This window comes from Mauremys mutica, chromosome 1 (assembly GCF_020497125.1).
Source record: "Mauremys mutica isolate MM-2020 ecotype Southern chromosome 1, ASM2049712v1, whole genome shotgun sequence".
Lineage (NCBI taxonomy): Eukaryota > Metazoa > Chordata > Testudines > Geoemydidae > Mauremys > Mauremys mutica.
The window spans coordinates 34,827,569-34,839,783 of NC_059072.1; the positions used below are offsets into that span (position 1 = coordinate 34,827,569).

The window sequence follows — 12,215 nt, forward strand, 5'->3', positions numbered from 1 at the left end:
GTTTTTTTAAAAAGCAGGAAAAAAATCACAGACAATTTCTGCTTTCCTTCAAAATTTGTTGTGTTTTTTTTAATTGAAAAGCTGAAATTAGTCTGGCAAAACCTGAACATGGTTTGGGGTTTCAGAAGTGTGTGGCCAAATATTTGCTGCTTGTTGTGTTTGATTGTTTAAAGAAACAATAAAAAAATTCTGCTTAAAAAAAATCCAAAACTTTTGAACCACCTCAGCTTGTGACCAAACGCCTGAGCCCATCCAGTCAGAGATTTTCGCAGGTTTCTGATACTCTGCTGGCTTCCTTGACTCATATCTGTCTCCATAACTTTGGGTTCATTTAGGTTAGAACACAAGAACAGCCATACTGGGTGAAACCAAAGGTCCATCCAGCCCAGTATCCTGTCTACCGACAATGGCCAATGCCAAGTGCCCCAGAGGGAGTAAACCTAACAGGTAATGATCAAATGATCTCTCTCCTGCCATCCCTCTCCACCCTCTGACAAGCAGAGGCTAGGGACACCATTCCTTACCCATCCTGGCTAATAGCCATTAATGGACTTAACCTCCATGCATTTAGCTGTTTCCTAGAGACTGGCTCCATGGGGTCCCTCACAAACTGGAGACGGTTACTGTGGGTTTGTATTTAGTATAGCTTATGTACATACTCCACGAACTCAGCATTTGAGCTTATTCCAGACTCTGGGATGAGCCTATGTTGTGAAAACTGAAATGCTCAAAATAGCACATGCATGTGAATGGACACAGGGTGCTAAAATTAAACCACCAGGGGTTCTCAAACTGGGGGTCAGGACCCTTCAGGGGGTCACGAGGTTATTACTGGGGGGTCGCGAGCTGTCAGTCTCCACCTCAAACCCCGCTTTGCCTCCAGAATTTATAATAGTGTTAAATATATTTAAAAAGTTTTTAATTTATAAGGGGGGGGTGTCACACTCAGAGGTTTGCTATGTGAAAGGGGTCACCCATATAAAAGTTTGAGAACCACTGAATTAACCCCTCTGGAGCCTCAGGGAATGCAGGGGAGGGAGGTCTCCCTTGGTAGGGTTCGGAAGGAGGTAGGTGGTGTAGGATATTGCTCTTCTCATGTGATCCCTCCCCCAGTGGCTAATTTTAAATGAAGCTACCCTCCCCTGACATGAATCTCCCTATGGCACTGAAATTAAATATAGACTATAATTTGGCATTTGAGAAGTGAAATGGAAAAGCTAACAGCTTGGCTCTTCTGCAAGCCTCAAACTGCTGAATGAGCTTTAGGGTAGGGAAGGCTGTGCCTCCCAAACAGCCTGGCCCTGTCCCCTATCCAACCCCCACCCACTTCCTGCCCCCCGACTGTCCGCCTCAGAATCCCCAACCCATCCTGCTCCTAGTCCCCCTCACCGTCCCCCAGAGACACCCCCCAACCACCACCCTGAGACCCCCCCCGCTCCCTGTCCCCTGACCACCCCAACCCCTATCCACCCCCCCCGCTGAGTCCTGACAGACCCCCCGGAATGCCCACAATCCAACCTCCCCCATTCCCTGTCCCCTGACCATCCCCCCAACCTCTGCCCCCTCCCTATCCCCTGACTGTCCCCGGGAATCCCTGCCCCTTAGCCAACCCCCCCCCCCCGGCTCCCTCCTCACCCAGAGCCTCAGCGTATCCAGGAGCTTCGCTCGACAGCGGCAGCGTGGCTCCGGCAGAGCCCCTGAGCTCCGCCCCGCTCAGAGCCGTGTGGTCAGGGGGCAGATCTGTGAGCTCCAGGCTGAGCGGAGGGAACTGAGCTCAGCCTGGAACTCGTAGCCCCGCCCCCTTACCACGCGGCTCTGAGCGGAGCGGAGCTCAGGGGTCCCGCTGGAGCCACGCTGCAGCGCTGTTCAGGGAGACTGCTGGATGCACTGAGGCTCCGGGAGAGGGGCAGAGATGGGGTCGGGTCGGGCTGGGGCCGGGGAGGGAGCCTCAGCCATTCTCGTGGGGGCCCCTGCGGAGCCCGGGGCCTGGGGCAAATTGCCCCACTTGCCTCCCCCTGTGGGCAGCCCTGGGCAGGAAGGTCCCAAGACATTTATATTCCAAAGCCAACATATAGTTAGCCATTTTAATAAATAAAACAAAACCCCAAAACCATGGGCCATATCCTCACATGGTAAGTTAGCAAAGATCTGTGGACTTCAGTGCAGCTCTGCTGATTGACAAAAATGACAGGTTTTTTTTAAATTCATATTGGTGCTTGTAGCGGGGTCCTCACCCCGCTTCTGCCCAGAGGGGTTAAAACAGCCCTGAAGAGGGCTGCATTTGGGGAAAAGAAAGGCTGATTGGGGAAGCAGACACAGCTGAGGCCACAGCTGGCCCTATAAGAGGGCTGAGGGCCAGAGACAAGACACACTTTCTCTCTAGCTTATGAGAGAGAAGGACTTGGCTGCCTGGGAAGCTGAGGAGGGTACCTAGGGTGGAGCAGTGCTGGGGAAGGGCAGAGGGAGCTCTATTGTAGCAAAGCCCCAGGCTGCAGGGCAAGCTAAGGGCCCACAAGAGGGCTGCAGAGGGGAAGCCCAGATATAGGCAGAGGCAGCTGGTCCAACCCCCCTTGCCGATGATGAGTGTTTTATAGACTGCAGTCTGCCCCAGGAAGCGGGGGCTAGACGATGACTGGCAGTAGCCACTGAGGCAAGGTGGGGGTTGGGGGTTTCCCTGGATGGGGAAACCCAGCTTGTGAGTTACTGTGGGGGCAGAACCCTGACAAAGGGCACCAGGGTCTGGGAGGGACACGGGGACCAGCGGCAGGTGAGACACTGGCTTGCAGAGGATGCTCTGTGCTGAAAGAGCTAATTCCCGAGACGACCAGGAGGTGCCACGCCACAGCGCTCCTAAAATTCTAAGTGGGCTTTGTTGTAACATAAATGTTATTCTCTCTATTACAGGATAGAGGAGGCTATGCTCCATCGGAACGCATTAAATGAAGTTTACAAGGGCTGTGAATTTGGATATGTACCCAAGTAGAGTTATTACTGACCAATAATAATAAATAATAATGTGGAGGTATTTTCCTACTTTAATATTTAATTTGTTCACTGTGTTTATATTAGCACTTGGACATTTTTAAAACTGGAATTTGTTCCCTTTCTGAATAGTCTTCTCCCCATTCTGTTACTGTAAAGTTGTTCCTGAGTGCTGAGGCCACTAGCACAGGAATTTATTTATTTATTTTATTTTATTTTTAAGGAAAAACAGCAGTGATACATACAAGAATATGCATAATGGGTCTGGCTGACCACTGTGTTACTCTGCTCTTATGCCACTGAATTTCTGTGATTGATTCCAATATAGACACAAAACTGGACAAATGTAATATTAGATTGGTGGAGCAAATTTGTGCCTTTAAGTATAACTATTCTGGAACCTCAAGTACAACCATGCTAGAACCATAATTTGGGGTTAATATATAACAACCTTAATATTTCAGAATGTATCTCAAAGTCCAATATTACATTATGTTTCCATGGAGTGAGTGGTCACAGTATGTTTCTGAAATGGAATTTTATAAATCATTATTATTTGTATTATTTATATAGTGCCTCTAATGTGCCAGGCACTTTTCAGACAAGATAAAAAAAAACAAGATCTCTACTCTGGAAAAAATGTCAATGTACTTTAAGATGTTGTGCTTGTATAATATCGCACTTGGGAATGTCTCAGCCAAGATATGCTTGATATATCCAAATTCTGTACCAGGAGAGAGAGAGAGAGAGAGAGATTGCAGAGTGTAATTTACAAACAATGTGGAAACAGAGTGAACCCTTTAATATGGTATTCCTCTAATTCTGTATGTATAATGAATAGTGCTCAATCAGGATTTCTAATGATTAGCATTAACAGAGATAACTCAGTGATGTCTGTAGACCCCACGGTCACTCTTTGATTGGCACAAGATTTTAAAGTACTTTGTAGAGTGTGCCCCTTAAAAATATTAGACAATGCAATGGCAGAATCCAAAGGCAAAGTGCCTAAATGTAGTTGTGACATAGCCTTAGTTTGTTTTCCATCTGGCATCATATGATGCTTGATTAATTCTTTACCCACCTGTTGAAATTAATCATTGAAGTAAAAAATCAATAGATCCAGATAAGAAAGAATGAGTCATTGTTCCCCCCCAAACATCAATTTCCTTTGTGCCCATAAAATTGGCAGCCACAATCTGGACTTTTTATTCCAAACAAACTTCCTCAACATTTGATTTTACTCTTTAATGACTAGCAGCTGGGACAGTACAGAAATTGTCTGGAAAAGATACAAAGCCTTTGGCAAGAATTTATCTTGAAAAGGGTATTCTGCCAGGTATAAGAAAACAACAAGGAGAAAATGCTATTTAGTTGTGCCTGATTTAATACCATTAATTATTTTAGGAAAGTTAGGCCAGTACAAGACAGGAAAGTTTTGTGAAACATTAATTCCTAAATATCTCATTCTTAGAAAACCACAGAAGCCATAATTCTGAAAAATCTTGAATCCAACCCTGTGATTAAAGTGTCTAATCTTGTCCATTTGAAGTGTGAAGGTCATACATGTCTTGTTTTCCAAAAGTAATCCTTTATTAGCCCAACATTTTCTCATGCCCCCACCCTGTCACTAGTTGGTGACAACTGAATGAAGGAGAATATTGTTGACTAACTGAGAGAGATCTTCTATGTCCAGTCACCAATTAAAATCTTATATACATTTTAAAATTGTTTGCTAATAGTTCTATTTTTGCTGCAAAAAAGATGGAAGACAGGAGATGTGTCTATTTCTACTGAATACACTGAATTTCTGCGAAAGATAGCTCTTAATTCTGAGGGTAAACATGTGACCTAATTATAGTGATCATCTCTGAAAATTTCTTGAGAAACCAAGTTTCAGAAAATTCCCACGAGACTTCAGCATTGCATCCTGCCTCCTCTCATCGTGCTTCTCCCTCCTCTCAACGCGTTCATTTAACACTTTCCTGGACTCTGCCATTGTTTGCCTCCATGCATTCTGCTGAGCTCTTTCAGTGGAGGACTGCATGAGCTCTGAGAACATGTCACTGCGAGTGCGTTTTTTCTGCGCTAGCCTCTGGGACGGAGATGATAGGAGGAGCATTGAAATATTTGCAGCTGCGGGAGGAAAAAAGGAAGAGTAGTATTTAAAAAGATACATTTTAGAGAACAAAGGGAAGACTATTTCACACTGAATCAAGCGATTCACATTACATAGCACATGTGCTTTTGGTACCAGGTCGCATTTTGTCTCTTATATTGAGTGCCTGCTGGTTTGGTGTGAGACATCACACACACTCGGCTGGACAACAGAATTTGTCTTGCAGGCAGCCATGGTAAGGCAAAGGGTTTTGGCTTCTTCAATCTTCATAACATGTGGGAATGGTTTCAAACAGCAGCACCCTCCTTTCCCATAACAAGCAAAGCCCATTGGGTTGGCCATTTAAAAGGAGGAGCTGTGGTTTTAGGGTGAATGTGCAGTACAAACCCCTCCCTCTCCACAATTCTCTGGGATGATTGCTTCTCCCCCCACTCCCACCACGTGGCTAGTATCAGGGAAGATCGCTGTCAGCCAAACGCGAATAGCTCAGCATGAATGGGCCTCCCCGCACTGCATGGCTACCTGCAGGGATGATTTTTTTTCAGCCAAAGGCAAACAACCCAGCAGGAACGAGCACCTCTGAATGTGCCCTTAAACAAATTTCCCGTATTTCAACCAGGTGATCATGAATGATATCACTCTCCTGAAGCTAACTCAGAGAGATAAAGAATGGATGTTACTTGAATGCCACCAAAGCCTGGGCGCATTCGCTGCAATGCTTTGTTCTGCAATGATTCCAGACTACTTGCTATTGGCTTGCGTCCTACCATGGAGAATGGAATAAGGCAGCCCTCCCCAGAAACCTTCTGTAAAGGCTTTTAGAGTACCTCCAGGAGAGCTTCATGGAGATGTTCCTGGAGGATTTCTGCTCCATCCCCAGACACGTTAACAGACTTTTCCAGCAGCTATACTGGCTGTGAATGCATCCCAAGTCTTCACGGCAAATTAATCATTAAACACACTTGTTTTTAAACCCTGTATTATATTTACAAAGGTACACTCACCAGAGGTGCCTTCTCCAGCTTCATGGTCCGGGAGCCTGCCTTGGAAGAGTTGGGCGGGTATTGGCTTCAGGGTGATGAACAGTTCCTGGCTGCCAGGGAGAAGGGATTCTCCGCTTGCCTCCTCCTCCTTCTCATCTTCCTTATCCACAAAATCCTCATCTCCGTTGCATGAGACTCCCCATTTGCAGATGTCCACGGACATTGGTAGGGCCTTCCCCTAGATTTGCTTGCAGGTCATCATAGAAGAGGCATATATGGGGCTCTGACCTGGAGCGACCATTTGCCTCCTTTGTTTTTTTATAGGTTTGCCTGAGCTCCTTAATTTTCACATGCCACTGCTGTGTGTCCATGTTGTAGCCTCTGTCCATCATGCCCTTGGAGATTTCGTCTTTTGGAATGGAATTCTGCCTGCATGGATTCTTCTCCTCATACAGCGATCAGATCCAGTACCTTCCATTGGGTCCATGCTGGAGCTCTTTTGCGATTCTGGGACTGCATGGTCACCTGTGCTGATGAGCTCTGCATGGTCACCAGTGCTGATTAGCTTGCCATGCTGGCCAAACAGGAAATGAAATTCAAAAGTTCCCAGGGCTTTTCCTGTCTACCTGGCCAATGCATCTGAGTTGAGATTGCTGTCCAGAGTGGTCACAATGGAGCACTCTGGGATAGCTCCCGGAGGCCAATACCGTTGAATTGCGTCCGCGCTACCCCAAATTTGATCCAGCGAAGTCGACTTTAGTGCTAAACCCCTCACCGGGGAGGAGTACAGAAATTGATTTTAAGAGCCCTTTAAGTCGATAAAACAGGCTTGGTTGTGTGGACGGGTGCAGGTTTAAATCGACTAATGCTGCTAAATTTGACTTAAATTCATAGTGTAGACCAGGGCAAAGTGTCCTCAAGTGTGAAGAGGTACTCTATGCAAATTGAGTTCTCTATTGCAGCACTTTTCCCTTTTCACCAATAGAGGGAGTAGAGATCTCTTTTCCTGAGCTTCTGGCTATTGGGCTAACAAACATGAAAGAAAGTTGGAAGTGAGGAGTGAGAGCATATTAAGGGAGAAATAAAGAAAGAGGAAAGGGACAAAGGAGAATAGAACAAAATTAGAGGAAAGATGCAGGTTGTGCAGGTCCTTGAAAGTGAAGGTGACAAGGGTCATTCAGAAACAGTAAGAAAAGAAGGCAATGAAATTTGCACAACTCAAAGGCCTGTCCTCCTACCACCATTACCCTCTGTCCTGCTCATGTTCTTTGCTGAATATATTGCCCATTATTCTGTTTTTCATCCTAAAGTCACTGAATCCTTTGAGTCCATTGTAAATAAGATTTAAGAATTACAGATGAAACCACTGAAAATCGTTTCCTCTTTTACTTTCCTCTCAGAACATGATTTCTGAATTCCATGCTTGTTTTGCCAGAGCTGACTATATTACAACACTCTCTGCCATGTTGTAGGTGGTTGGGGATTGCCATCAATTTTCACAGAGAAAATAGAAAACACTGAACTCGGGGCTTAGTATGTAAGTAAAATAAGCTTCATTGATCCCATTTCCTCCTTTAAAGTATTATATTTTAATATTAAAATATTATTTTACACACACATTCAGTTAATTATTTTGAATATAAAACCATTTAAAAGAAGGATTTTCCATTCCTTAATTTCTTTTTAAGTAATTAATTTCTCAGTGTTTGTGGTTTCACAAAGATAAACTGGGAGCAAGACATTTTGGAGAACAGGGTTAAAATGTTTTTTCTTTTTTCCCTATTGATTTTTTCTGCCCTGCAAGCCACAGATACTGCTATTTGGTTGCTTTTGACAGACAGATCATACAGATAGTATTCCCTCATAGGTCACAGAGTTAAAATAAATACCTGCCAGAGAAGACCAGTAATCTTTGTGTTCATATTGGTTGTTGTTCACTTTGTACTCATGAGCCTTTGATCCTATGCATGTTGAGAGAGTGCTTGGGGCTGTTGCTTTTAGTTCAGGATTTTCAGCTAAACCTAATCAACACAGTTTACACCCAGCTGACTTCTACTGATTAAATCTGGATGGGAAGAAGTGTGCTAGCTACCACAATCCATAGCTAGAGAATAAGTTGACTCCCATTCTTAACCAACATCTATTTCCCTAATCACACAATCAGGCTTCTATTTTTATTTCTCAGATTCTGCCATTTTATGTAATGTACTAAGTTTACAGCTCTTTTGTTTGCTATCCTGTTGTTCAGACACTCTTTATCCTTTTCAATGATCCTTATGCTGCCCTGCTTTATTTCTTTGTTATTCTCTATGTTATCAACCTCCAATCCAGAGATTATGTATTTTATTATAGCATAATATGAGGCATAGTAGAGAATGTTGGCCTGATTCTCCTTTCATTGTCACGTGAATAAAGCAAATAGGATTTGACCTCTAGATGGGATTGGGGTGAAGAACACAACAGCACTTGGAGCACGATACTACATTCCTTCCAAAACTTCTGTTGACTTCAGTGAGTGCATAAGAAATACAATTCAAGGTTCAACAGGAGTGCAAGTTAACTATTTATTTTTAAATGAATTCAAGAGCAGACATCCTACCAGCTTCACAGCACTAATGGTGATGGTTTTATGAAGTGGAAAGCAATGCTCTTGCTGGCAAGAACTTCCTAAAAGGGAATTATTAGGCTTACTAGAGAAAGTTTAAGTTTTTTGCCTTTTGAAGATATTGACTAAACAGTACAGGGCTGATTTAGTCTTTATCCAGTTAATGCTCCCATTGATTTAAGTGCGGGATCAAGCTCGTAATTTTGTTTTGGCTTAGCTTTTCTATGACTAGATGCTTTAGGACCCAGCTCTGTGTATGTGGAACTCCCAGTGAAGTCAATGGACATTTTATACAAAGAGAACTCTTCATATGATTGATTTGCAAGAGCCAAATCCCTTATTCGTTTTACACCTGAATATCGATTTACCCAGAATCTGCCCTAGAAGACTCTCCTCACTAATTCATTGCTGTCACTGTCCCTGTCCAGTAAAATTAGAGATCTTTCCTACAAATATCAGCCTTTTCCTGAATCTTTTCTAGCATCTTTGCTTAATGTTAGCAGTCTGTTGATGGCCAATTTGCTTTTTTCTTTTAACAGAGAGGCTCCTTTAACCCTCCATTACTGAAGCTTGCAGCACATCCCATTACACTGAGGAAACCCAACCTCCTGACATCAAGGGGTTAAAGAGCTCTGTGGATAATTAACTTGAAAAGATAGAGTAGCTGTCAATTAGTCTCAGAAAACTATCACCCTGTAATGGTATCAGCTGATTCTTCAGTAGAGTCTGATAGAGATGCCCATGTTCTGTAGGGGACAGTAATAATATTGTATATGGGGAAGGGAATGATTTTTATTCACACTTTTTGAGTCTTATAGACGTACGTTTCAGAATTTCCTAAGTATCAATCACAACTAGCTTCTGGTGCTTTTAAATCGTAGGGCTGCCACATGAAATTAAGAGTTTTAGTCATCTTGGTTAAATAGATAGAAACCATGTAGGTTCCAAAATAGGTTCACAGAGGTTCCTTTGTTTGGTTTATATGCCTATGCATGAAAAACCCTAATTACTAGGCAATTTAAACTTGTAATATCCATGTGATATCACATACTGTAGCACTACCTCAGCCAAGCAAATCAGTCAATCTAGAACATCAGCCAAGGAAAACTACTTTGCATTTGTGTTCTAATGATTTTGTTTCACATTCATAACAAACAAACTTGAATGAGTCATTTAAACCGATTCTTAATCCATTCTTTGTTATGAAATGTCTCACTTCCTTTTTGATTATCCCTGATTTTCATTTGATCTGCTTGAGCATCAGAAGATAAGAATCCATTTTCATAAAATAAAATAACATTTTAACATCATTACACCATGTTGCTTGCTGCTTTGAAATAATTTATCTAACATTAATGATATCTTTTCTTCTATGTATTATGCTTCCCTTGCGTACAACTCTGGATAATCTTGTTGTCTCAAGCATCCTCAAAATTTATTACAGAGAAGTTGTGTGTTGTTTCCTATAAATGATGCATATAAACTTTGCACAATTGGTGTCATCTCCGTTTCGTTATGCAGGCAGAAGAAATAAGTAATCACACATATGGAGAAGGGATTTCATTTGTCCACATTGTTTTCCAGTTTAATTAAGTTTCCATCTCTTTAACACTAAATTATAAGCAAAACCGTCTGTTACACTTTCAGAAAAAATGCATTCAGCTGCACTTATGCAAGACTTATTACTGCAATGGGGAAAAGGCTTATTGTAGATATGAAATGACATTGATAGGCAAATGTTAAGCACCTCTAAAGTCCAGGATGTTGAAAAGTGGTGGAGAGGCAGTATACTTCACTATGCCCAGATTTTTCTAACTGACTTGGGGTCTGAGTTTTCCAAATGACTTCAGTGGAACTACTCATGCACCTAAAACTAAGCACATACTCAAGTACTTTTCTGAACTGTGGCCATAATATATTAACATTTTAGAAGCACACTTCTTAGAAGCAGTACATGTCACAATGAAAGAAAAATAATTACCATATCTTTACATAACTGCTTTGTGTTTCATATACTGTTCACTGTCTTGTAATTTTAATATTATGAAAAGTTTTGGGAAACCATCTGTGTGAAGGACAATATTTACAATTAAGTGGCATTGGGTTGACTGCACAAAGCAATAGAAACCACTAGTAGACTGCAATGCTACTTGTAGCAGAACACTATAGAGTACCTACAACTGTAGAGTACCTGCATTTTTGAATGATCACTTCCATCAGTGATTGCAACCACCCAAGTTTAGGCAAATAACCAATTTTTTATTTCTCTCCTGAAGGCTCATGCCTCTCAGTTTGCCTTCTATCTCTGATCTCTTCTTTTGCCTGGTCTGATCCCAATTTCACACCTGAACTATTTTTCATTTGCCAAGTACCAAATCTCCTCTTCACACCAGAATTTTAAACCCACTTCTTGAAGCCATCCCTCTTCTATTCAGCCTTAATTCCCACATTTTCTTTCCCCTGAAACATTGCACTGTGGTTTGTCTCATATTTAAATTTAGAGTTGAAGTGCTAGATTAGGGGTCCTCAAGGTGTTCCATACTGGGAATGACTCCCATGTAGCTGGGATCCAGCTGCCCCTGTCACAGTAGTTGAAACAACTGCACCTCTTTGTGGATTCCTTGAGACACGCTACTCAGGCCTCTAGCATCACATTTTTTTCTTGGCAGGATCATGCAATCCATTCCCCCAGAACAGGGGTTTAGGCTGCAGACTGCTGCAGATCACTGTGACTTTAGTTAAGTACCTGCAGTGTTGTTAATTAAGGGGCAATGACTAAGTCAACCAGTGACAAGCCAGTCTTCATAAAACAAAGTTCTATTTGATTAGGAAAAAAGTTACAGAGAAAACATACAGCAAAAAGAACAGTAAACAGCATGCCTAGCTTACCAGGTGTCACCCATGTTCCCCATGGAAACCCTGGTAGATTCCAAAGGACTTTGGTTCCTCTGCAGAACCCATCCTTTTTGGTCACAGTCTCATGTCTGTTCTTGTATCTATGGTGAATGATCTCTCTCAAATCTGGGCAGTTTCTTTATTTGATCTACAATTCTTTCTTTGCCTCTTGAACCAGGTCAAGCCAGCATGCGCTATTTTCTCCAGGGGGTGAAACTCCTCCAGACTTGTTACCTGCACTAGGGATATGCATTAGTTATGCCTCCTCTCTGCAACAGTTTTAGTTCCTGCAGAAAAATCTTTTATTTCCCTGTGGAGCCAAGAATTCAATCACTAACTAGCATATATAGATACATTTAACATTTATAATATTGATACAAAGGTCTCTGTATATTCCATGTGTGCAAAACATCTGTAACCTCTCAGTATAATAGTCTTTGAATATTCCATGCTTGAAAGCATTCCATCTCATCATAGGCCTAATATAGCAATGTGGGAATACAGTCATCACCCTCTGACACCTGTTTGAGACCTCCAACTAGTGAGTTTTGATCCCCAGGTTGAGAATCCATGCTCTAGATGAGTAGAACCAGGTTTTTCTGATGTGTATAAAGACTGTAACTTTAAGCCATCA

At 42.4% G+C, this 12,215-nt stretch overlaps 1 long non-coding RNA gene across 1 annotated transcript in view; it reads right to left on the reverse strand.

The window, feature by feature from the left end:
• LOC123374405 overlaps positions 1–1,745 on the reverse strand; it is a 36,208-nt gene extending 34,463 nt beyond the window's left edge. Inside the window, exon 1 of the long non-coding RNA XR_006581098.1 lies at positions 1,636–1,745. This is a non-coding gene — a long non-coding RNA (uncharacterized LOC123374405). The remainder of the gene's footprint in view (positions 1–1,635) is intronic.
• Positions 1,746–12,215: the final 10,470 nt, after the last annotated feature.